The 24,204-nt window shown below is 44.6% G+C and overlaps 1 long non-coding RNA gene across 1 annotated transcript; it reads left to right on the top strand.

Annotated features, from left to right (window-relative positions):
• Window positions 1–15,711: 15,711 nt before the first annotated feature.
• Window positions 15,712–19,833, top strand: LOC309713498. The gene is made up of 3 exons (XR_014278594.1): window positions 15,712–15,989; window positions 17,911–18,066; window positions 18,482–19,833. It is a non-coding gene; the product is annotated as an uncharacterized lncRNA (long non-coding RNA).
• The last annotated feature ends 4,371 nt before the right edge of the window (window positions 19,834–24,204 follow it).

Raw genomic sequence — 24,204 nt, forward strand, 5'->3', positions numbered from 1 at the left:
AGGATGATGTCGGCGTAAATGTGCAGTCATATTCGTTGTGTTCCCACTAGTGCTTTCAGGTTAACCTCGTTAAAATGACCTTAACGCCACAACATGGCAAATCTCCGTTAACGAGCTACCCCTGATAGCCCCGTGCATGGGGCTAGACGGCCAACACGTTAACGAGCTAATTGCGCTAACACACTAGCTCCCACCCATGTAATTGAGCATTGCGTGGCACATCCAACATACTGTTTTACTTTAGTCCATGACGCGCTTACCTTCAGGGTCATACGTCACATGAAAACCAAAATAATTGCAAGCGCCAGATCTGAATGAGGGTGGGGGAGGTTCAATTTGCCATGTTGCAAGGAGAGCTTAACTTCTGTCTCGCCAGCTTGCCCTGCGCTCTTCCTTCTGACTATGCTGTCTGTGTGGAGCGCTCAGTGGATCTGCGCTCGACAGTGCAGCCTAGGCGGAGTAGTCGAACACAGACCTGAAGGAAAGTTGATAAAATAAATTACAAATGTTGTATTGTTCGATACATATGCGTACCGAACCGAAAGCACTGTATCGAACGGTTCAATATCGATACGAATATCGTTGGACCCTAATAAATAGATGTGCCAAGCTTGTTGTATCATACTCAGGCTGGAGGCTGCTGTTGCTGCCAAAGGTGCTTCAACAAAGTAATGAGCAAAGGCTGTGAATACAACCTTCTTCCATTAATGGATGATGGCGGCCACTGCTGCAGAAGTGTTTCTGTATCTGTGCCTCGATACAGTTCTATCTGTAACATGACAAAATGTCGAACAAGTGAAGGGCTGTGAATGCTTCCCAGATGCACTGTACTAGGTAAGGGTTTGGGACACAGCACTTTTTAAAGTAGAACTTCTGTTTGACTTTACTATAGTAGAGTTTCAGATGACTCCCAAAGTCATTTAAGAAACCAGTAGTAACTTTCTAAAATCCTTTGGTCTAGCTGTGTCACATTGTCCCTGGCAGTCAGCTACAGCATGATAAAATGTCCCTTTCTTTCAGCAGCCTGTCACAGAGTTCCTGATACAGAATAACAAGGCCAAAGGCCACATTCAGACAGATCAAAACCTATTTTGTTTCTTGTCTGTTAGATGGAAGACAGTTTGGTTGGTACTGTGTCTTGGTGTGGCCGGTCTGTTCTCGAGTTCAAAAAAACATTGTCTTTATTTTTCTGAAATTTGTTGCCTTCGGTAATGCTTGTGTGTGTGGGGTTTTTTTTTGTGTGTGTATTCATGTGGATGAGGGCAGTACAGGAAGGCTTGATCCTGTGACACAACAGTAAGTCAAAGAGAACAGCGTGCTTCAGGACCCTGAACTCAGCTGAAACCTTCAGGTGAAAAGATACATGAGTTTTTACCTTTCTAGCTTCCACTTAACCTAATGAGTCTGAAGACTACAAACAAAGCAGTGATTTCACTCATCAGACAACAACAAGGGGTCAAATAGATCAGGATGAGCATCACACTGGGTTTAGACACCTAACCAACCATCAGCACTCGAGGAATCAGTGTAATCAAATTACCAATCTGGCGATAATTGCTGTCTCAGTCTTAAATGAGAGCATCAGCAGCATGCTATAAAAAAACATGAAACCTTTTAATGATTTCAATTTTATTTCATTTTGTGTTTTTTATTTTTATTTTAATTTACTTATCAATGGAATAAAAGAAAACTGCTATAATGCTTTGTTCAATCTAACTAAACTTTCTTCTGCCTTACTAACCCTTTCTGAGTTGAAATACAAAAAAAATGCATTAGTCAGCTTTACTGATTCCATTTTTATGATCATGGAAATCTTGGAAGATACATCAACCCCCTCAAAACCAATTTTGTGAGCCAAATGAGAAATAGGTGGCAAAATAGACCGCAGCAAAAACTTGTTCTCTTTACTGTCAACGCGACAGCATCAGAGTGAGAATCCCACGTCTGAAATGTGCTTACGAAATGAGAGTACAATAGGAATAAGAAATCTCTCACAAAGGAGAATGGCAGCTCCATCTCTAGTCTACCTGATGGCTACCTGGACCCCTGTGTCTCTTCCTTAGGCTTCCTCTCACATTCAAAGAAATGCATGCAAGAGCTGCTTTCCTTCTATTCTGCTCTTGTTTGTGTGCTGATACGCACTACAGTGTGCATGCAGAAATAAACAAAGACAAATTACAAAAAATGTGTGTGTGCTTCGATTTGTGTGACTTTTTTGTTTAATTTTGTGTGACTTCAAAATCCAACACTTCCCATCTAAAATGAGAAGCCACAGTTGAAAAATGAATTACACATCTTCAGTGTTTCACTCCGGTGTGATATCGACCCACATGATGACTTTACCCAATAAGCCACATGCAAACAGAACTATCAGACCACATTAAAGAGAACCTTTGAACAGGGTAGAAAAGGGCTGACAGTAACAGCCTGAACACAGCAGTCAGGAAGAAGCGGGTGGAACACTGGATACAGGTCTTAATTCAGACAGACTCAGGCCGATTAGGTTTATTAGGTGGAGGTAGAGGTTCAGATTTATTCAGAAATTTAACTCTCAGTTAAAAACAATATTGGATTTTGGTATTAAGAACTATTCAGCGAATAGCTAAGGTACTCTACTTTCTTGCCACAGTGGGAAGCTACACGTATCTGACTTGATTTTATGCCCAGCGTCCTTCATGAAACATTAATATTTTATTACATTAGTTTTAAATACAGTCATAATCATTCAATTCAATTCAATTTTATTTATACAACGCCAAATCACAAGAACAATCACTTCAAGGCGCTTTATATTGTAAGGTAGACCTACAATAATACATAAAGAGAAAAACCAAACAAATACATGACCCCCTATAAGCAAGCACTTTGGCGACAGTGGGAAGGAAAAACTCCCTTTTAACAGGAAGTAACCTATGGCAGAACCAGGAGCAGGTAGAGGCTGCCATCTGCTGCGACCAGTTTGGCTGAGAGAAGGAAGACAGGATAAAAGACATGATACAAAAGCATTCACAGTAATGGGCATGCATATTTATTTATATTATATATGTGGAGGATGCTTTTGTTTTGGACAAGATGGCACCTGTGTGTTTGGCAAGCTGTCTATCGCTCTCTTTTATTTGTTTTATTTTATTGTTCTTAGCTAACTTTATGCAACGTGTCAGCCCAACATTGTCTTATGATTGCCAGACATTACTGGAAATAGGTTTATCGACGCAGATCTTAGATCGGATTGGAAACAAGAACCAAGGCTTTCTGCCTCCCTGAAGTAACACCACCGCACTGGCGCTCCTTACCACGGCCACTGGATTCGCGGAAGCGATGCAGGAGATGGGGTAACCGTAGTGGCCACCTCGTCAAGCTGAGGATTTGGATTTCTTATTTTCTCCATTTGTCGATCTTATCTGCGACTCTTGGTGCCAATGCGTGCCTTGGACCCGGTGGACCCCTGGCTGCTTCCTGTTGTTGGAACTTTCGAGAGGAGTCCTGCAAAATCCCCTTCTTTTCAGCATCTGCGTTGGCGCGGAGTGGAGCAGACTAACCTTCGACTGGTGGATCTGGATGCCGCTGCTTCGGAAGTTTCCGACCCATTTCGCCTCAGGTTATGTTTAATTAATGGCCGATCTGTGGCAAATAAGACCTTCATTTTGAAAGAATTTTTCACTTCCCATGTGCTGGATTTTCTTTTTCTGACTGAAACTTGGATTCCAAACAGTGAGTTAAGTGCCTTCACTGAGCTATTGCAGGCTGGCTGTGACTTTTTTAATGTTTCGAGAGTCTCTGGTTGTGCCACCAGCATCCCCTGCCAGCGAGCGGTCGGTACGGTGAGAGCCTGTCCCGGTGCAACACCACCATGCGCCCCGGGCCCGGCATGCGAAGACACCACTTCTGTTAGCCGTTCCACAACCTCCGCCGGCCCTTGCCAGTGACTGCAGAGTTTGGGGGACACTCCTCTCTTGCGAACCGGGCAGTACACCCAAACCTTGTTGCCAGGCATGAAAACCCCCCCTCGGCACTTGGTGTTGTAGGTTCTTTTCTGTCGTACTCCGGCGCTGGCCTGGGCCTGGCGGATGTAGTCATGAACCACCTGCAGCCGCTCTCTCAGCCTCCTGTAGTAGTCCATCTCTGGCCCACCATCAATCTCCGGCTCGGGGGGGGACCCGAACACCAGATCCACAGGCGTCCGGAGCTCCCAAACATCAGAGCGGCAGGTGTGCACTGGCTGGACTCCTGAACCGCAGTCCGATACGACCAAAGGCCCAGGGGCAGATGTCGGTCCCAATCCCGCTGGTGGCGGCTGGTGAGAATGGCGAGCTGGGTGGCCAGCGTGCGGTTGAAGCGCTCAACCAAGCCATCGCTTTGCGGGTGTAGCGGTGTGGTTCTCGTCTTCTCCACCCCCAGTCGCCGGCAGATCTCCCCGTAGACCTTCGATTCGAAGTTACGCCCCTGGTCACTGTGGAGCTCAGCCGGTACCCCAAAACGGGTGAACATCTCCTCCACCAGCTTCTCGGCCATAGTCGTTGCGCTCTGGTCCGGCACCGCGTAGGCCTCTGGCTACTTCGTGAAATAGTCCATAGCCACCAACACATACCGGTTCCCTGACTCTGTGACGGGGAAAGGCCCTAGGACATCCACTCCCACTCTTTCCATTGGGGCCCCCACCAGGTACTGCTGAAGGGGGGCAGTGGAGCGTTGAGTTGGGCCCTTCTGTGCCGTGCAGGTGTCACAGCAGTGCGCATGAAGTTCCACATCCCGTTGACAGCCAGCCCAGTAGAGCCGTCCCGAGGCGGCGGAGAGTTTTGGCGTTCCCATAGTGTCCTGCCCCCACCGAGCCGTGGAACAGCTCAAGCACCTGCGACTGCAGCGACCGAGGCACCAACAGCTGCAGGAGATCTCTGCCCTGACCGGGGGCCCGCCATCTCCGGTACAGGAGGCCGTCGTGGGTCTCCAGATTGTTGTGCTGGGAGTAGTAGGCCTTCACCTCGGGCTCCTGTCCCGACACCCCCGTCCAGGCGGGGCGTTGCGCCGCCTCCAGCCAGGCCCCCACCTAAACCAACGTCGCGCCCTGACTCCTACATTGCTAGCATCAGTGTCCACAATGAAAGGTTGCCGGGCGTCGGGGTAGGCCAGGACTGGGGCTCTGCTGAGGGCCTCCTTCAGCTGTGCAAAAGCCGCAGCACAGGCCTCCCCCCAGCCAAACAGCTGTCCCTTGTCAGTCAGGCGGTGGAGGGGGCTGGCCATCGTCGCGAACCCCTTGATGAACCGACAGTAGTAGGAGGCTAGGCCCAGGAAGCTCTGCAGTTCTTGGACGTTCGAGGGAGTCGGCCAGTCCCGGACCGCAGCCACTTTTGCGGGGTCAGTGGCGACACCTCGAGCGCTGATCACATGGCCCAAGAACGTGGTCTCTCTCGCCAACAGCCGGCATTTCGCGGGGTTGAGCTGCAGCCCAGCTCGTCAGATGGCACTCAAGACCTCGCTCAGGTGAGACAGTGCACTGTCGAAGTCGCCACCGTGCACCAACAGGTCATCCAGGTACACAACGCAGCGGCTACGAGGGATATCCACGAGCACCCTCTCCATCAGCCTCTCAAACGTCGCTGGCGCATTGCAGAGCCCAACTGGCATGACCCTGAACTGCCACAGCCCCTGTCCAATGGTGAATGCAGTCTTAGGCCTTACATCGGGGGCTAGCTCCACCTGCCAGTAACCGCTACGTAGGTCGAGGGAGCTGAACCAACTGGAGCCGGTAACGTAATCTAGGGCCTCGTCGATCCGCGGCAGCGGGTACAAGTCCTTCTTGGTGACTGCATTGAGTTGGCGAAAATCCACACAGAACCTTGGGCTGCCATCCTTCTTCCCCACCAGAACCACGGGTGCCGCCCATGGGCTATTGGACCGCTCGATCACCCCAGCCGCAGCCCTCTCACAGATCTTCTCTTCCGCTACCTGCCGTTTTGAGACGGGCAGCCGGTGTGGGTGCAGACGGATGGGCTGAGCAGAGCCGGTGTCGATGGTGTGCTGGACCAGACTCGTCTGCCTACAGTCTTTGTCACTGGCAGCAAAGATGTCCACATTCTCGTCCAGGAGGAGGCACCTCAACCGCTGGCGCTGGTCGACGTTGAGGTTTGTCAGGCTGAGAGGCTGAGGCTGAGGCGAGTGGAGATGAACCGGAGCCACCGGCATCCGAAATCTGCTGAGCGGCAGCTGCCCGACGCCTGTCTCGTCTGGTCCCCGCTCCCTGCTTTTGGCCGCGCTGGAGATCAAAAGTCTCTGCGCCAAGAGTGATAGCCAGCTTCGCGGTGTCGACGCAGGCCCCCCAGCGGCTCAGCAGATCCAGGCCAATGATGCACTGGTCTTGAATGTCGGCGAGCCAGAAGTCGTGCACCAGCTCTAGATCCTTCAGTCGGATCCGCAACAGTTTCTTCCCCCGCATAACAGTTTTCTCCCCCGTCACTGTCATCAGCTGGGTGTCTGTGGGCAACCAACCCTTCACCAGTGGCCTGGATGTTTCAGGGAGCACGCCAGGTCGTATCAGGGAAATGGTAGACCCCGTGTCCACCAGGGCCTGGCATGGCTGGTCCTCAACACAGCAGCTCAGGTAAAGTCCCTTGAGGTGCCCAACTCGGCCCACCACTGTGCATCATCCTTGGAGGGGGGCAGGAAGCTGGAGCGGTGGTCCCCTCGCTACACCGCTCCCTCCTCGTTTCCCTGAGACTGCGTAGTTCTGGTCTTCGGGGCTGGTGCTGGGCAGTCACGCGCCACGTGACCAGGCTCATCGCACCGGTAGCAGCGGTCGGTCGGTCGACGAGGACGCCTCCGGGGCACCGAGGGTTGCAGCTGGGACATCTCGGCGACCCCCCCCCCCCCCCCTCCCCGTCGCAGTCTGCGGCTCTGATTTGGGGGTAGTTTGGGGGGGGGGGGTGCCTGCTTGTTAGGTCGCGAGGTGAGCACTGGCTCGGCCCTTTCAGCCTCAAGAATAGAATAGAATAGAATAGCCTTTATTGTCATTGTACAGAGTACAACGAAATTGGAGTGCCACTCCCTTGGTGCAAGTTTCAATAATAAATATAAATGTAAAATATAAAAAGTACAAAAAAAACAATCGTAAGTACTCAAACAATAGTATGTACAATATATACAGGATAGCAGCATTAATATAATGACAGTGACGGTATGGAATAGGTTCAATTGTTTTTGTGCTTATTTACTACGGTGATAGCTCTGGGAAAGAAGCTATCCCTGAATCTGTTTGTCCTGGTTTTATGTGACCTGTACCGTCGGCCTGACGGTAATAGTTCAAACAGTTGGTTGCTGGGGTGAGAGTGGTCCTTGATGATATTGCCAGCTCTGCTGAGGTACCGAGAGTTTGCAGTGACCTCCAGGCTGGGCAGAGAGCAGCCAGTGATCTTCTGGGCTGTGTTGATGACCCTCTGCAGTACTTTCCTGTCTGCAGCTGAGCACCCTGCATACCATGTTGTTATGCCGTACGTTAGGATGCTCTCTATGGTGGCTCTGTAAAATGTCACCAGCAGCCTCTCCTCCAGGTTGTTCCTCCTGAGCACTCTCAGAAAGTGGAGACGCTGCTGGGCCTTTTTAACCACCGCTGTAGTAATTTGCAGTCCAGGAGAGGTCATCAGATATCTGCACGCCCAGAAACCTCATGGAGTGTACCCTCTCCACACAGCTCCCGTGAATGTAAAGTGGGGCCGGGTCTGCTCTGCCCTTCCTGAAGTCCAAGATAAGTTCTTTAGTTTTCGTGGTGTTCAGTTGGAGGTTGTTAACTGAACACCACTCAGTCAGTCTGTTGACCTCATCTCTGTAGTCCGACTCATCCCCCCTTGAGATGAGTCCAACCACTGTGGTGTCATCCGCGAACTTTATGATGGTGTTTGAGAGATGGGTAGGGGAGCAGTCGGATGTGTAGAGCGTAAACAGGAGGGGACTCAAAACACATCCTTGTGGAGACCCGGTGCTGAGTGTGATGGTGCTGGACCGGTGGGGGCCGAGTCTGACAGACTGTGGTCTATTTGTCAGGAAGTCCTTGATCCAGAGGCAGATGGGGGTGGAGAGTCCCAGGTGAGACAGTTTCTGGACCAGGATCTCCGGGATGATATGATTGAATGCTGAGCTGAAGTCCAGAAAGAGCATTCTCACATAGCTTCCTCGGTGCTCCAGGTGACTCAGCGCAGTGTGGAGCGCTATGGTGATAGCGTCCTCGGTGGAACGATTTGTCCTGTAGGCAAATTGGTGGGGGTCCAGAGTGGGAGGCAGACCGGCCCTGATGTGCTGACAGACCAGTCTCTCAAAGCACTTCATCACTACAGGCGTAAGTGCAACAGGCCTGTAGTCATTTGGGCTGGCCACGGCTGTCTTCTTGGCGATGGGGATGATGGTGGAGGTTTTGAGGCAGGGCGGGACGGTGTTTGATGACAAGGAAAGGTTGAAGATTTTAGTGAAGACTCCGGTCAGTTCGTCAGCACATGCTCTGAGAACCTTTCCATGTATTCCATCAGGACCTGCCGCCTTCCTGGGATTCACTGACCTTAGAACACACCTCACTTGGTGCTCCCTAAGTGTTAGTGTGCCAGTGCTGGGGGCGGGTGGAAGTGGTGTGGCAGCTGAGGGCTTGGTCATCTCAAAGCGGGCGAAGAAACGGTTTAGATCCTCAGCCAGTGAGGCATCAGTCCTAGATGTTGCCTGGTTATTGCTTCTGTAGTTGGTAATGTGATTGATCCCCTGCCACATTTTTCTGGGGTCGTTGTCAGCAAAGTGATCTTCAATCCTCCTTCTATAGGCAGCCTTAGCTTTCCTGATGCCTCTACTCAGGTCTGCCCTGGCCGCCCTATACGCAGCCCTGTCCCCTGACTTGAAGGCAGTGTTGCGACTTTTTAGGAGGGATTGCACTTCGCTATTCATCCAGGGTTTTTGATTTGGAAACACCCTGACCCTTTTGTTGACGGTGACATTGTCAACACAGTTCCTGATGTACGAGAGTACAGTGTCCGTGTACTCCTGGAGGTTGTGGCTGGAGAATAAATCCCATACAGTTGTTGAGAAGCAGTCCTGCAGTTGAGAAAGGGCTCCTTCAGGCCAGGTTTTTATTGTCTTTGTCTGGGGCTTTGTTTTTCTCAGCAGGGGGGTGTAGGTGGGGGTGAGGGACATGCAGAGGTGGTCAGATCCAGCCAGGTGGGGGAGGGGTGTCGCTCTGAAAGCATGCCTGATGTTTGAATAGACATGGTCCAAAGTGTGTTCTCCTCTCGTAGCAAAGTCCACGAACTGGACAAATTTAGGAAGCACAGTCTTTAGGCACGCTTTGTTAAAGTCGCCGGCGACAATAAAAACCCCATCGGGGTGGGCAAGCTGTTGTTTGTTTATGGTGTTGAGCAAGAGGCTGAGAGCCGTGCTAACGTTAGCATCCGGCGGTATATAAATAGCTATCACAATAACTACTGTAAACTCCCTCGGGATGTAAAATGGTCTGCACGAGACTGCCAGAACCTCCAAATCAGGAGAACAGTGTGTGTGAATGATCCTGCTGTTACAACACCACTCGTTATGCACGTAAACACATAGCCCCCCTCCTCTGCTTTTACCTGAGTTGCTGTTTCTGTCATGCCGGTGTAGCGTGCGGCCTGCTAACTCGACTGCAGCGTCGGGAATCAGCGGGTGAAGCCATGTCTCCGTAATAAGAATAATGCTGCAGTTACGTGCAAAGCTTGTGTTGGCTATCTGTAGCTCCAATTCGTCAAGTTTGTGGGTGATGGATCTGGCGTTCGATAGGAAAAGGCTCGGAAGTGCTGGCCGGTGTGGATGTTTGCGTAGCCTAGCGTCTGAGCCCGACCGGCATCCCCTCTTCTGCTTTCTTTCCCTCCGTCGCCTTCTACGCTTGCTGGGCGGGCAGACCATCCACGGTGACCCTGGCGGTCTCGCTATCTCCACCAGGATGTTGTGTGTTCGCTGATAGTCGCCAGAAACAGACAAACTATATTTAAAACCTAGATCAATTAGGTTCTGGCGACTGTAAGAGATGGCGGCGTTGCAAACATTAAAAAATATCCACATTAAAAGTAAAAACGAGCACCAAACTGGAGAGCTAAGAGCCGCTGCACCCGTGCGCGCCGCCATCTTGTTTTTGACAAGGAGCGCCTCACGGAGGGTCTGAGGCATGGCCAGGCGGACGTGTTGGCGTAGTCGCTCTGGGAAAAGTCCTTGCAGAAAAGCATGCAGGCTAAGCTCCTCAAGGGCTGCTGCTGGAAACTCCGGGTAGCCACGACGAGCATACAGCAACACATCTGCTGCAAAGGTGCCCAGGTTCTCCCCCCGGTCGACGGCTCCGGTTGGTCAGCTGCTCTCTGCTCTGATCAGTGGAGTGCCGCTGCCCGAATCGCCTCTCGAGTGCCGCGGTGAGGGCCTGGAGCTCATGCTGCTCTGCCGGGGCTAGGTCAAGGAGTATCTGCAGTGCATCTCCCTCTAATGCTAGCGCTAGGTGTGTAGCAGTCTCCTCTTCGCTCCAGCCACTATGTCTAGCGGCCAGCCGCACTTGTGAGAGGTAGGGCTCTAGCGGGGTTAGCCCGTTGTATTTCGGTACCTTAACTGGCGTGGTAGGCATGACTGCTCGAGGTTGGGGGCTCGGCGTGTGGGTCGACAGAGGTAGCCTATGAAGCATTGTCCTAGCATCTGTCGCGACGGGCCGCCGCCGCGGTGTACTCGCGCTATCGGGACCCGTTGGGGGACTTACATGGCCGCTCACATCCTCTCTCTTCAATCGCCAGTTTCCCAAGTGGGGAATGTTCTCCTCTACAGCTTGCTCCAGCCTCTGAATGTCTCTCTCCATTACGGCGAGGGTGAGCTATCCCACTTCTGACACCAATGTGGCGAGCTCAGACAAGGAGGAAACAGGGGTATCGTTTGGTCTTGCTTCCCGTGAGCTAGCCAGGGAGCACAGCCGTTTATTAACATTTGCAGAAGAACACTGCCGCTAGCTAAGTGCTCAGCGCAGCAACAACGACAACAACACACAGGGCGCCCTCTGACCCTGGAATGACACACCGTCGCAGCCAGAGGGCGTCACCCGTCACTATGGTAACATAAACAAAACATCACAAACAGAACCCCGAACAGCCCTGACCCGCTACAATATATTTCTAGTTAGAGAAATTTAAGAGGCTTATCCCTCAAAACTGTAAATATAAAAAAGTTGCACAAAATAGTTTCCCACCACAGAAAATTTATTTTGAGTGTCTTCATGGTTTTATTTTTGAAATACACCAATTTCTATACACTGCAGGAAAAATGAAAATAAATATTATAATGCAAATTTGAAAAAAAGCAGCATATGCATCAAAATAAACTATTTCCAGCAGTGCAATATTAGTCCTAAGCATCCCAGAAACGACACAGAAAGTCATAAAGTCAAACATAACTTTTAAAAACACCAGTATAAGCTCATGAGGCCTTGATGGTAAAAAACTACATGACCTAGGACAAGCTGATGGCATAAGATGTAAGTACAACTCCTCCGGTTTCATATGCAAAAAAAATTATTGCGCTAGCTCACGTGGTTGCAGTGCTACCGGGATTTAAAAATAGTTACGCAAAATGGAGCGCGCCCGCTCTGACCGGTTTTAAAGGGTTAAAGAGGCCAAACACATAAAAAGGTGACTCAGACCAGGAGCACTGCAGGACTGTGACAACATATTATATATTAGATAGACAAATAGAAATATATAGACAGAGAGGAAAAAAATAGACCAAATGTGGAAAATTCTAATGCTCTAAAATCAACACAGCATCTCTCTGAGAGGTAGAGAAAGTTACTGACTTGGGCCAGAGTCGGGGACGGGCTTTAGTACAGCGACTCAGGACAGTATCTGCTCAGAGAAACACAAATCCAGCTGTGTCTGAAACTGTATACAATATATAGCATTAGTACAGTATTCAGTAATCACTGCAATACAGGGAGTGCAGAATTATTAGGCAAATGAGTATTTTGTCCACATCATCCTCTTCACGCATGTTGTCTTACTCCAAGCTGTATAGGCTCGAAAGCCTACTACCAATTAAGCATATTAGGTGATGTGCATCTCTGTAATGAGAAGGGGTGTGGTCTAATGACATCAACACCCTATATCAGGTGTGCATAATTATTAGGCAACGTCCTTTCCTTTGGCAAAATGGGTCAAAAGAAGGACTTGACAGGCTCAGAAAAGTCAAAAACAGTGAGATATCTTGCAGAGGGATGCAGCAGTCTCAAAAAATTGCAAAGCTTCTGAAGCGTGATCATCGAACAATCAAGCGTTTCATTCAAAGTAGTCAACAGGGTCGCAAGAAGCGTGTGGAAAAACCAAGGCGCAAAATAACTGCCCATGAACTGAGAAAAGTCAAGCGTGCAGCTGCCAAGATGCCACTTGCCACCAGTTTGGCCATATTTCAGAGCTGCAACATCACTGGAGTGCCCAAAAGCACAAGGTGTGCAATACTCAGAGACATGGCCAAGGTAAGAAAGGCTGAAAGACGACCACCACTTAACAAGACACACAAGCTGAAACGTCAAGACTGGGCCAAGAAACATCTCAAGACTGATTTTTCTAAGGTTTTATGGACTGATGAAATGAGAGTGAGTCTTGATGGGCCAGATGGATGGGCCCGTGGCTGGATTGGTAAAGGGCAGAGAGCTCCAGTCCGACTCAGACACCAGCAAGGTGGAGGTGGAGTACTGGTTTGGGCTGGTATCATCAAAGATGAGCTTGTGGGGCCTTTTTGGGTTGAGGATGGAGTCAAGCTCAACTCCCAGTCCTACTGCCAGTTTCTGGAAGACACCTTCTTCAAGCAGTGGTACAGGAAGAAGTCTGCATCCTTCAAGAAAAACATGATTTTCAATTCAATTCAATTCAATTCAATTTAATTTATATAGCGCCAAATCAGAACATAAGTCGCCTCAAGGTGCTTCATAGATACAGAGAAAAACCCAACAATCATATGACCCCCTATGAGCAAGCACTTTGGCAACAGTGGGAAGGAAAAACTCCCTTTTAACAGGAAGAAACCTCCGGCAGAACCAGGCTCAGGGAGGGGCGGCCATCTGCTGCGACCGGTTGGGGTGAGAGAAGGAAGACAGGATAAAAGACATGCTGTGGAAGAGAGACAGAGGTTAATAACAGATATGATTCAGTGCAGAGAGGTCTGTTAATACATAGTGAGCGAGAAAGGTGACTGGAAAGGAAAAACTCAATGCATCATGGGAATCCCCCGGCAGCCTATGTCTATTGCAGCATAACTAAGGTAGGATTCAGGGTCACCTGGTCCAGCCCTAACTATATGCTTTAGCAAAAAGAAAAGTTTTAAGCCTAATCTTGAAAGTAGAGATAGTGTCTGTCTCCTGAATCCAAACTGGAAGCTGGTTCCACAGAAGAGGGGCCTGAAAACTGAAGGCTCTCCCTCCCATTCTACTTTTAAATACTCTAGGAACAACAAGTAGGCCTGCAGAGCGAGAGCGAAGTGCTCTAATAGGGTGATATGGTACTACAAGGTCATTAAGATAAGATGGGGCCTGATTATTTAAGACCTTGTATGTGAGGAGCAGGATTTTGAATTCAATTCTGGATTTAACAGAAAGCCAATGAAGGGAAGCCAAAACAGGAGAAATATGCTCTCTCTTTCTAGTCCCTGTCAGTACTCTTGCTGCAGCATTTTGGATTAGCTGAAGGCTTTTCAGTGAGTTTTTTGGACATCCTGATAATAATGAATTACAGTAGTCCAGCCTGGAAGTAATAAATGCATGAACTAGTTTTTCAGCGTCACTCTGAGACAGGATATTTCTAATTTTAGAGATGTTGCGCAAATGGAAGAACGCAGTCTTACATATTTGTTTAATATGTGCATTGAAGGACATGTCCTGGTCAAAAATGACTCCAAGGTTCCTCACAGCGTTACTGGAGGCCAAGGTAATGCCATCCAGAGTAAGAATCTGGTTAGATACCATATTTCTAGGCTTTTCAGGGCCGAGTACAATAACCTCAGTTTTATCTGAATTAAGAAGCAGAAAGTTAGCGGCCATCCAGGTCTTTATGTCTTTAAGACATCCCTGCAGTTTAACTAGTTGGTGTGTGTTATCTGGCTTCATGGACAGATAGAGCTGGGTGTCATCTGCGTAGCAGTGAAAATGTATGCTATGTCTTCTAATGATACTGCCTAAGGGAAGCATGTATAATGTAAACAGAATTGGTCCTAGCACTGAACCCTGTGGAACTCCATAATTAACCTCAGTGTGTGAAGAGGACTCTCCATTTACATGAACAAATTGGAGTCTATTAGATAGATATGATACAAACCACTGCAGTGCAGTACCTATAATACCTACAGCATGTTCTAATCGCTCTAATAGGATATTATGGTCGACAGTATCGAATGCTGCACTGAGGTCTAGCAGGACAAGCACAGAGATGAGTCCACTGTCAGAGGCCATAAGAAGATCATTTGTAACCTTCACTAAAGCTGTTTCTGTGCTGTGATGAGCTCTGAAACCTGACTGAAACTCTTCAAATAAACCATTCCTCTGCAGATGATCAGTTAGCTGTTTGACAACTACTCTTTCAAGGATTTTTGATATGAAAGGAAGGTTGGAGATTGGCCTATAATTAGCTAAGACTGCTGGGTCTAGAGATGGCTTTTTGAGTAATGGTTTGACTTCAACTAGCTTGAAGGCCTGTGGTACATAGCCGATCATTAGAGATAGGTTGATCATATTTAAGATCGAAGAATTAATTAATGGCAGGACTTCTTTGAGCAGTTTTGTAGGAATGGGGTCTAAAAGACACGTTGATGGTTTGGAGGAAGTAATTATTGAAGTTAACTCAGAAAGATCAATTAGAGAAAAAAGAGTCTAACTTAACATCAATGGTACTAAGAGTAGCTGTAGATAATATTACATCTGTGGGATGATTATTGGTAATTTTTTCTCTATTGATAAAAATTTTATTTGTGAAGAAGTTCATGAAGTCATTACTAGTTAACGTTAAAGGGATTGTTGGCTCAAAAGAGCTCTGACTTTTTGTCAGCCTGGCTACAGTGCTGAAGAGAAACCTGGGGTTGTTCTTATTTTCTTCAATCAGTGATGAATAGTAAGATGTTCTGGCTTTGCGGAGGGCTTTCTTATAAAGCAGCAAACTATTTCTCCAGGCTAAATGATGATCCTCTAAATTTGTGACACGCCATTTCCTCTCCAGATTACGAGTCATCTGCTTTAGGGTACGTGTTTGAGAATTATACCACAGAGTCAGGTACTTCTGATTAGAGACCTTAGTTTTCACAGGAGCTACAGTATCCAGATTCGTACGTAGTGAGGAGGTGAAATTATTAACAAGATAATTGACCTCTGTTGGAGTAGCGTTCAGATAGCTGCTCTGCTCTGTGTTGGTACAGGGCATCGAAGATGATAACAGTGGGTGGATTATATTCTTAAACTTAGTTACAGCGCTTTCAGAAAGACATCTACTTTGATAAAGTCTACTCTCCACTGCTGTGTAATCAATTATTGTAAATGTAAATGTTATCAGGAAATGATCAGACAGGAGAGGGTTTTCAGGAAACACTGTTAAATGTTCAGTTTCTATGCCATATGTTAAAACAAGATCTAGAGTGTGATTAAAGTGGTGGGTGGGTTCTTTTACATTTTGAGAGAAACCAATTGAGTCTAATAACAGACTACACTGAAAAAAATGCAATAGGGTGGTTGTTGAATTTGCATAGAATTACTTCATATATCCAGCATGACTAATTTAAATTTCACATCTAAACATATTTTTGTCTTTTAATTTTCACATATTCTTTAAGAATATTGATTCTTTTAGAACAAATCATGTTGAAAAGAAACAAGTTAGTCGTGTTTTATCCTCAAGCTCCGCCCCCTGGAAAGGAAAAATCGGCTGCACTGTCCGCCATTTTTGTCTCTCGCTTTGGAAAATCTACTACCATCTGGAGTTTTACACTTGAAGGTAAATAAGATTTTAAAGCTAACACACCAGTGAGAACGAGTGTAGACCCTTTATATATGTGGACTTTTACTGGGTGTTGTTATTTTACAGGTATGTGGGCTGTTTATCGAAAACCATGAGAGGCCAATGTTAGGCTCCAGTTAGCTAATGGTAACCGAAATTATGCGATAAGCAAATTAGTAATTAACATATATAATGTGAGTTAATATTGTTTCTATATTCTTTCAGTTTAAATTAACAGACTATTACAAACTTGCATCGGTGTCTGTAGTAAGTGGTGGTACCTGCAGTGTCTTAACCATTAAACAAGCTAATGTAGGGCCGGGATATGACTAGTTTGTTGAAACATGTCTGCTGCCAATGTGACTGCTCACACACGGTAACATTACCAGCACATAGCCTCAGCCGCTATAAACATGCTGAAAGGTCAATCTAGCTTCTGTAGTCAGCAGCTGGAAGACTCAACACAGACCCAAGATTCAGTGTAACGGTTATCTAAATGTTGTGTGTCCTGTTTGTAAGCCCAGAAAAAGAAATTAAATAAAATGACGACCTTGAGCTTCAAGCTAATGTAAGCGTAATGCTATAGCATAAAGCGACTAATGCAATGATGAGGTTGTTAAATTAGTAAAAATACAGTAAATATATCCAACATGAATCATTTATATTTTTGGTCTAAACATAATTAAGTCTCACGCCTTTCACTTGTTTTAGAAGGATGTTCAGTCTTTTAAAACCAGTCATATCAAAATAACAGAAAATAGTTATGTTTTCTGTTGAAACTCCACCCCCCAGGGTGTGTTTTGCGAGGGAAAATTCACTGTGGCGGTCCGCCATTTTTTGTCTTCGCTTCGTTTACGTTTGGTGCTGAGCTTTACTTTGTCGAGGTAAACTGAAAACTACATGTTTGAGAGGAAACGAAGAGAACATCCATTAGATGGGGAAGTTTTTCTCATGAATTGCTGTTGAGCAACATAATGGAAAAAACAAGTCATTCCTTAAGTTAACTAACGATAATGCTAGCTTAAGCTGCGGGACAATATTATGTGCATTAGCTTTTTTTCAGTGTGTGCCCAGTCACATCCGCTTGTTTTTTCTCAGTGAATACAGACTAACAAACTCGTGTCCATTTAGTTAACTGGTTGTACCTAAAATGTTTTAGTTATACAGTTAAATAAGCTAGTTTGCCATGGGGTGGGCTCTGTGTGTGTTGGGGGGGGGTGTCTTCACTAAAGTCGGTTTATTTAGGGCATGACACCTATGCAGTACTCATTAGGAGAGGAAGTGCATGACGTGGGGCTTTATTTCATGTTCTGGGGCAGTGAATGTAATCTACTGATAACATGTTAAAGACACACAAAAACCCAACAAATTATTTTAACTGATTTATAGAGAGACTGAGAGGAGGGCTTAAAGAGATAAAAATAATGACAATATAAATATGTTAAATTTATTTTTTCTGTATCGATATATGGTGCTTATCCCTGCTGAAGGGCAGATTGGTGTTGCTTCAGAACAATTGTCTAGCGCTGTTATGTAGAGGTGTTACTGTTAAGGTTTTAATAACATTATTTTATTTACTAGTGAAGATTTGCATATGTTATCTCACATTCTGTAAGGTAAATTTTCTGGAAAGGTCAAATTAACTAATTTAACTAAGTATTAATGAAAGACCTTGATGTGTATATGACAATAATAGATGTCGTTTCTGGGTCATTTGGCAGAACTGCAAAATGGCCAGAAGGAGGCAACTGCTGTGGTTGCAAACAGGCTTTGGGTGGTTTGGAAGTAAGGGCAACTATGGAACTGCTCAGCAACATGGGACCCATAGCTAATAAATAGTAATATAACTTTGTGTGGATGTAACCTTGTGAGATTTGAGATTTTGACAGCATTTTTATGTGACAACTTGTCTTTTTAGATAAATGCAGAGTTTAAGCGCATTACCACCATGCCACTGCAGTCCAGATTACTCTCGCAGATAGATGTGCTATCTGACAAACTAATAAAGGTCTTCAAAAGGCGAGGAGGACAAATAGGAAGAAGACTTCAGAACATTCTGGAGCCCACAGCCCAGGTAAGAAAAAAATAATTTGTGTATACACTTTAGGGAAAATAATAATTTTAACAAAATGCTGCTTGTCACTCTATGCCAGGAGTATGTTGAAAATCACCTGGGATTTTCACAATTTACCATGGGTGCGTTTTTTTTCTTTTTCTTTTACCTGCATTTTTCTATGTGTGGAGTTGATAGTTGAACACCTCTCTGTGCTCTGACCGTATTCTGCTTCTTTGCATGGAGATTTCACTTCATTACCTTTTTAAGCATTCTGAGGACTCAAATCACATGCTGTAATGAATCCATTTTTGTTCACCTAATGTGTTAATGTTAACATTTTTTGGAATAGTGACACAGATTAAAATAAGATTTGGTATAATGTTCTTTGACCAGTGTTCTGTTTAATTAAATTTTGGAATTCTGCATTTTCTAGGCCACAGATGAAGCCATTATCCAACGATCTAATAAGGAAACAACCATGGGAATTTACATCATAAAGTCAAGAGATGCCAATGGCAGCCCTGAGGACATCGGGATAGTCCTTGAAGGCCAGAGAGTCTGGCAGGATTTGGATAACTATACCCTAGCAGCTGCAATGCTGTTTGGACTAATGTACACTTTGAACCTCACCTACCCACTGGAAAAGTATACCTTCGAGGTATTATAGAAACTGGTTATGGAGCTCAAAAGGAACAGCCTTTCAAAGAAGGCCCAGGTTTTCAGGACCAGACTGTACGATTGAACAGTTTTCCAGTTATGATGTGGGAACAACATGTTTACCTCTTCAAATATGTACCATCCTTTCTTTTAAGCCAGCACTGGTAAAGTTGCAGGACATAGTGAAACTTATTTTTCTGGCACTTTTCAACTTGGGGCCTTTATTACTGCAGTTTTCACTTTTCAAGCCATGACTCTTTTAAAAAAAAATTCAAACTTTGAATGTCCATTTTTCTCAATGGAAATGGTGCCTTGCACCAATTTCACCAGTTTGCAATTTTTTTCCCAAGGTGCACCACTACAAACAGATTGCATCGTCTAGTATTAGTGATTGTGATGTTTAGTGATAGAAGCAAGCCAATACTAATCAGTTTAGGTCTCTTGGTTGTGTGCCTGTGGGTTATAATGTTATTTTAAGTCTCTTCTTTGTGTCATTTTAATAATTACACCCCTGTTGCCATATTACCTTATGGCTCTTACATTTAAAAAACTATTTTTTACATAAGTGCGATGTCACAAGGCCCCACAATGTTGAATTCAGGTTCCAGCAGATAACTTTGAGGAATGTTGTGGAATGTTTTTCAAGAGATGCATTGTACAAATATGACTCATGTATATTTTGGAAGCCTGAATTGAAAGTCCATTGTTACAACTGTGTAGTATTTTCAAAAATACAGGTCATTGTTCAAAAATGTTTTGCTTATTTCTTTGATTGAAGAGAAAGTGTACAGTACATACAGTAAGATCAGCCTTAATTTAGTTTTATTTATTGAACACTCAATTATATACTATATTATATTATATATTATATATTAGAAATTTGTTATAAAATAAAATAAGCTTACCATAAAATAATCTTGTCAATATAACACATAGTAGTCCAATACAATTAACACAAAAAGTTCATGTCTGATAAACAAGTGGTTTCTATAAATATTTGACCGGAATGAAAAACATAACAACAACATAAAAAAGTCATGTTTGTGTTACCAGAAAAATGTGTGCAGGTATAACATAAAAAACTAAGGTTAACCAAACATAACTTAATTTCGTGCAACCGATTACAATAATTTTTTTACGTTTATACCACTGATTATTTTTTTCAGTGTAAATGCCATGTTGAGGCTGTCATTTTTAGCATCTACATGGATGTTAAAATCACCCACAATAATTATTTTATCTGAGCTCAGAACTAAATTAGATATAAAGTCTGAGAAATCAGACAGAAACTCTGTGTAAGGCCCAGGTGGACGATAGATGATAACAAGTAAGACTGGTTTCTGAGTTTTACAGCTGGGGTGGACGAGGCTAAGCATCAGGCTTTCAAATGAATTAAAAGTCTGTCTTGGTCTTTCATTAATTAATAGGCTGGTGTGAAAAATTGCTGCCACACTGCCCCCTCGGCCTGTGCTTCGAGATTTCTGGTAGTTAGAATGACTCGGGGGTGTTGATTCATTTAAACTAACATAATCATCCTGCTGCAACCAGGTTTCTGTAAGGCAGAGTAAATCAATTTGTTGATCAATTATTAAGTCATGTACTAACAGAGACTTGGAGGAAAGAGACCTAATATTTAATAATCCACATTTCACTGTTTTACTCTTTGGTTCAGATGTGGATACTTTATTGTTCTTTCTTTGTAATTGTTTATGTTTAAGTTGTTTGTTGCTGGTTTTTAGTTTGTTTTTTGTCTGTTTGGGAGCTGACACAGTCTCTATGGAGATGGGTTTTTGGGGGGGTAGCAGGAGGAGAGAAGCTGCAGAGAGGCGTGTAAGACTGCAACTCTGCTTCCTGGTCCCAACTCTGGATAGTCATATTTTGGGGGGTTTAATAAATTTGTCCATATTTCTAGAAATGAGAGCTGCTCCATCCAAAGTGGGATGGATGCCGTCTCTCCTAACAAGACCAGGTTTCCTCCAGAAGGTTTGCCAATTATCTATGAAGCCCACATCGTTTCTGGGACACCACTCAGACAGCCAGCAATTTAAGGAGAACATGCGGCTAAACATGTCACTCCTGGTCTGATTGGGGAGGGGACCAGAGAAAACTACAGGACATGCAGGACAATGCTCCATCACACGCATTCAAGAACTCCACAGCGTGGCTGGCAAGAAAGAGTATAAAAGAAGAAAAACTAATGACATGGCCACCTTGTTCACCTGATCTGAACCCCATTGAGAACCTGTGGTCCATCATCAAATGTGAGATTTACAAGGAGGGAAAACAGTACACCTCTCTGAACAGTGTCTGGGAGGCTGTGGTTGCTGCTGCACGCAATGTTGATGGTGAACAGATCAAAAAACTGACAGAATCCATGGATGGCAGGCTTTTGAGTGTCCTTGCAAAGAAAGGTGGCTATAATGGTCGCTGATTTGTTTTTGTTTTGTTTTTGAATGTCAGAAATGTATATTTGTGAATGTGGAGATGTTATATTGGTTTCAATGGTAAAAAATAAATAATTGAAATGGGTATATATTTGTTTTTTATTGAGTTGCCTAATAATTATGCACAGTAATAGTCACCTGCACACACAGATATCCCCCTAAAATAGCTAAAACTAAAACACAAACTAAAAACTACTTCCAAAAACATTCAGCTTTGATATTAATGAGTTTTTTGGGTTCATTGAGAACATGGTTGTTGTTCAATAATAAAATTATTCTTCAAAAATACAACTTGCCTAATAATTCTGCACTCCCTGTATTATTAGCTCACATTCCTACTGAAGAATGTAACATCATGGCCTACATGTGGGTGGGAAACAGCTGTAATAAATGAGTTGATAGCCAGCTGTTGCACATCCACTCTGCCACATTATTCCTGGAGTCGGCTGGAGCTCAAACACCACCAGCTTTTTTAAAAGTGAAAGTAAGACTGTTCTTATCCGTCCTTGTGAGGCTGAAACATCTGCTGACGCGTCAGTGTGATTGAGCGGCCACATGACTCGGTCATCTGGAGCTCCAGAGGAGTGAACAGCACAGCAGGTAAAGCAGGACAAGGTGTTGGAAATTGTGAATGTGGAAAAGTGTGAAGAAGACTTTATGGATACGGTGCGCAGAGCACCACAGTTTGAAACCAAAATAGAAAGTTGAGAAGGTAAAACTTTGATCAAGAAGTGTGAATTTTTTTGGCTTGGATCATTTTTATTACTTCATTAGTGAGTGCTAAATGTTCTTAGGCAACAAGAGAACACCATTCTCTCACGTTCATGTCTGTTCCTGGTTAACCCAACCATCCACCCCGACCTCCTCCTTTGTACACAAGCCGGTTTCCTCCTCTGCTCCCTGCTGACGTGAGTTACAACAACGTTTTACTTCAGTGTGTTGTTTTGAGGCGTTTGTTTAAAACAATATTTTAATTGCACAGACAGTATTATAAAAGACAGTATATAAAATATATTGTCAAAAACAGTTAAAAACAGATTAGCTATATAGAAGTTTCTTTTCTCGTTGGCTGCCTTGTTTTCTCAATTTATCTATCATTTTCTCTGCATAAAGCCTCTCTCCCCATCTCTGTCTGATGTATCAGCATCCCTGAGAGAGGCTGCTGAGCCCCCAAAGTAATTTATAGATGCAAAGAGTCTTTTCTGCTTTCGCTGAATACATATTTCCTTCATAAACAAACGATCCCATTAGCATACTCTACAGTATTTCTTACTTTCTTTTTATTCATATCCTACTTTGTGTGCAGCCTTAGACTTATTCAAACAGACCTGTATAGTGAAAATGCACATTTTTTTTAAAACTATATAAATATTCAAGTGTACATGCATGAAAGGTCAGTTTAATCGTGAATACTCACATAAACAGAAAGCCACACAAACACTCATCGATAAGTTATTGTTCTGCAAAATATTTTTTCCTGGGGTTTTAATTCATCCCATCCTTCCTAGCATGCCTAGCTGCTTTGTATACAAAGCATAAAAGCTGATCACTCGTGGTGGGATTTGAAGAGGTGATGGGAAAATGAGTTGAACTTTATCACAGGTTGCTGGTCTTAATCAGATTCATAAGTAAGATCCAATTACATCTTTTCTTCCAATGGGCTCTTTTGTCCTTTGAAGGTTTTGAAGGTCTCCAGACCATTTGAGATTCCACCATCATTCCAGGCCTGATAAACAATCAGTGGCTGTGGCGGATGTCCCGAATGACAAACAACAAAGGGTTTGTAGAAGCATTGTTTGCTTCAGCACATGCTAGCTGTTTCTTTAATCACCGTCAGTCTGGGCAGTGGACAGTTTTTCAAAAACTACAGACATTTTAGAACATTTGGTTAAAAGAGAGAAATCTCTGGCAGACAGTATCTGATAGACTTTTGCCAACCTTAATAAAGCGCCTTGAGACAACTGTCGTTGTTCTCTTTCCACCCACTTCCATGTCACCAAATTCTGCACAAACACTCCCTTGCCTTGAATTTCCATGGATTTATATACAAAATCAGGTTTTTTAGAGACAAAGTTATAGAAGGTCAATTATGTTTGTTTATGGGCTTTATTGATTGTTGGTGGTTAGACTGCCACTGGGGCAATATGCTAACCACACTTACTGCACCCCAGCCTTCTCCTTCCATGGTGTTCCCAAGCTAGCCAAGAGATATAATCTCTCCATTGTATCCTGGATCTGCCTCGGGGCCTGATAGAGAACCATCTCAGCTGGCGCCTTGTGGTGGGATGACAGTTAGAGTCTGAGTGCCTCCTAAATCACCACTGGATATATGTCACTGCCACAGAAGGTGGATGCCTGCTGTAGGCAGATTCATGAGAATTAAAATGAAAGCAAAATCAAAACCTAACAGAAGATCCAGGTTTAGATGGGATTTCTCTTTAGCAGTGGACTTAACAGACCACCATCCAGAGTGATGTGCAGCTTTTTCAAAGATTTAAAGTGAACCTAAGATAAATTTAGAATGAAATGAAACTTGAAAGTTGTGCTTACAGAGATGGAAAGTATGGAGATTGAGGTGAGGATGGTTTCTTTTTAAATTGCTCTTTCCAGTCCTCTGCATATATTTGAAGTGAAGAGAATAGAAATTGAAAGTGAAATGTGACAGCAGTCTGAGTCGTGGGTCCGACTGAATGGCAACCTAATTGGCCATCTGCTGAGTGTCCTGTGTGTCGCATAGTTCCCGGTTCTCTTTTAGTCAGAGATTATAAACAGTGACTTGTAACAATATTCTGCACCAAAGAGCAGAACCAAAAAAGCTTTTGGATCTGCAGATGTTGTATCTTGGTTTTGATATTGATGAAGATTCCAGAGTGTGGGTTCTTTGGATATATTTGGATATTGGATATTCAAATGTCAGAGTATGTCAAGACATACTGAAAAGACCAAAAGTCTAATGATCACATACAGACTAAAGACTTTCTGCATTCATAATTCCATCAATTTTGACATGATCTCCAACACCACAGGCTGAAATCAGCCCATACCATGACAGAGC

This window comes from Aulonocara stuartgranti (assembly GCF_965226115.1).
Source record: "Aulonocara stuartgranti genome assembly, chromosome: 2".
NCBI classification, from domain to species: domain Eukaryota; kingdom Metazoa; phylum Chordata; class Actinopteri; order Cichliformes; family Cichlidae; genus Aulonocara; species Aulonocara stuartgranti.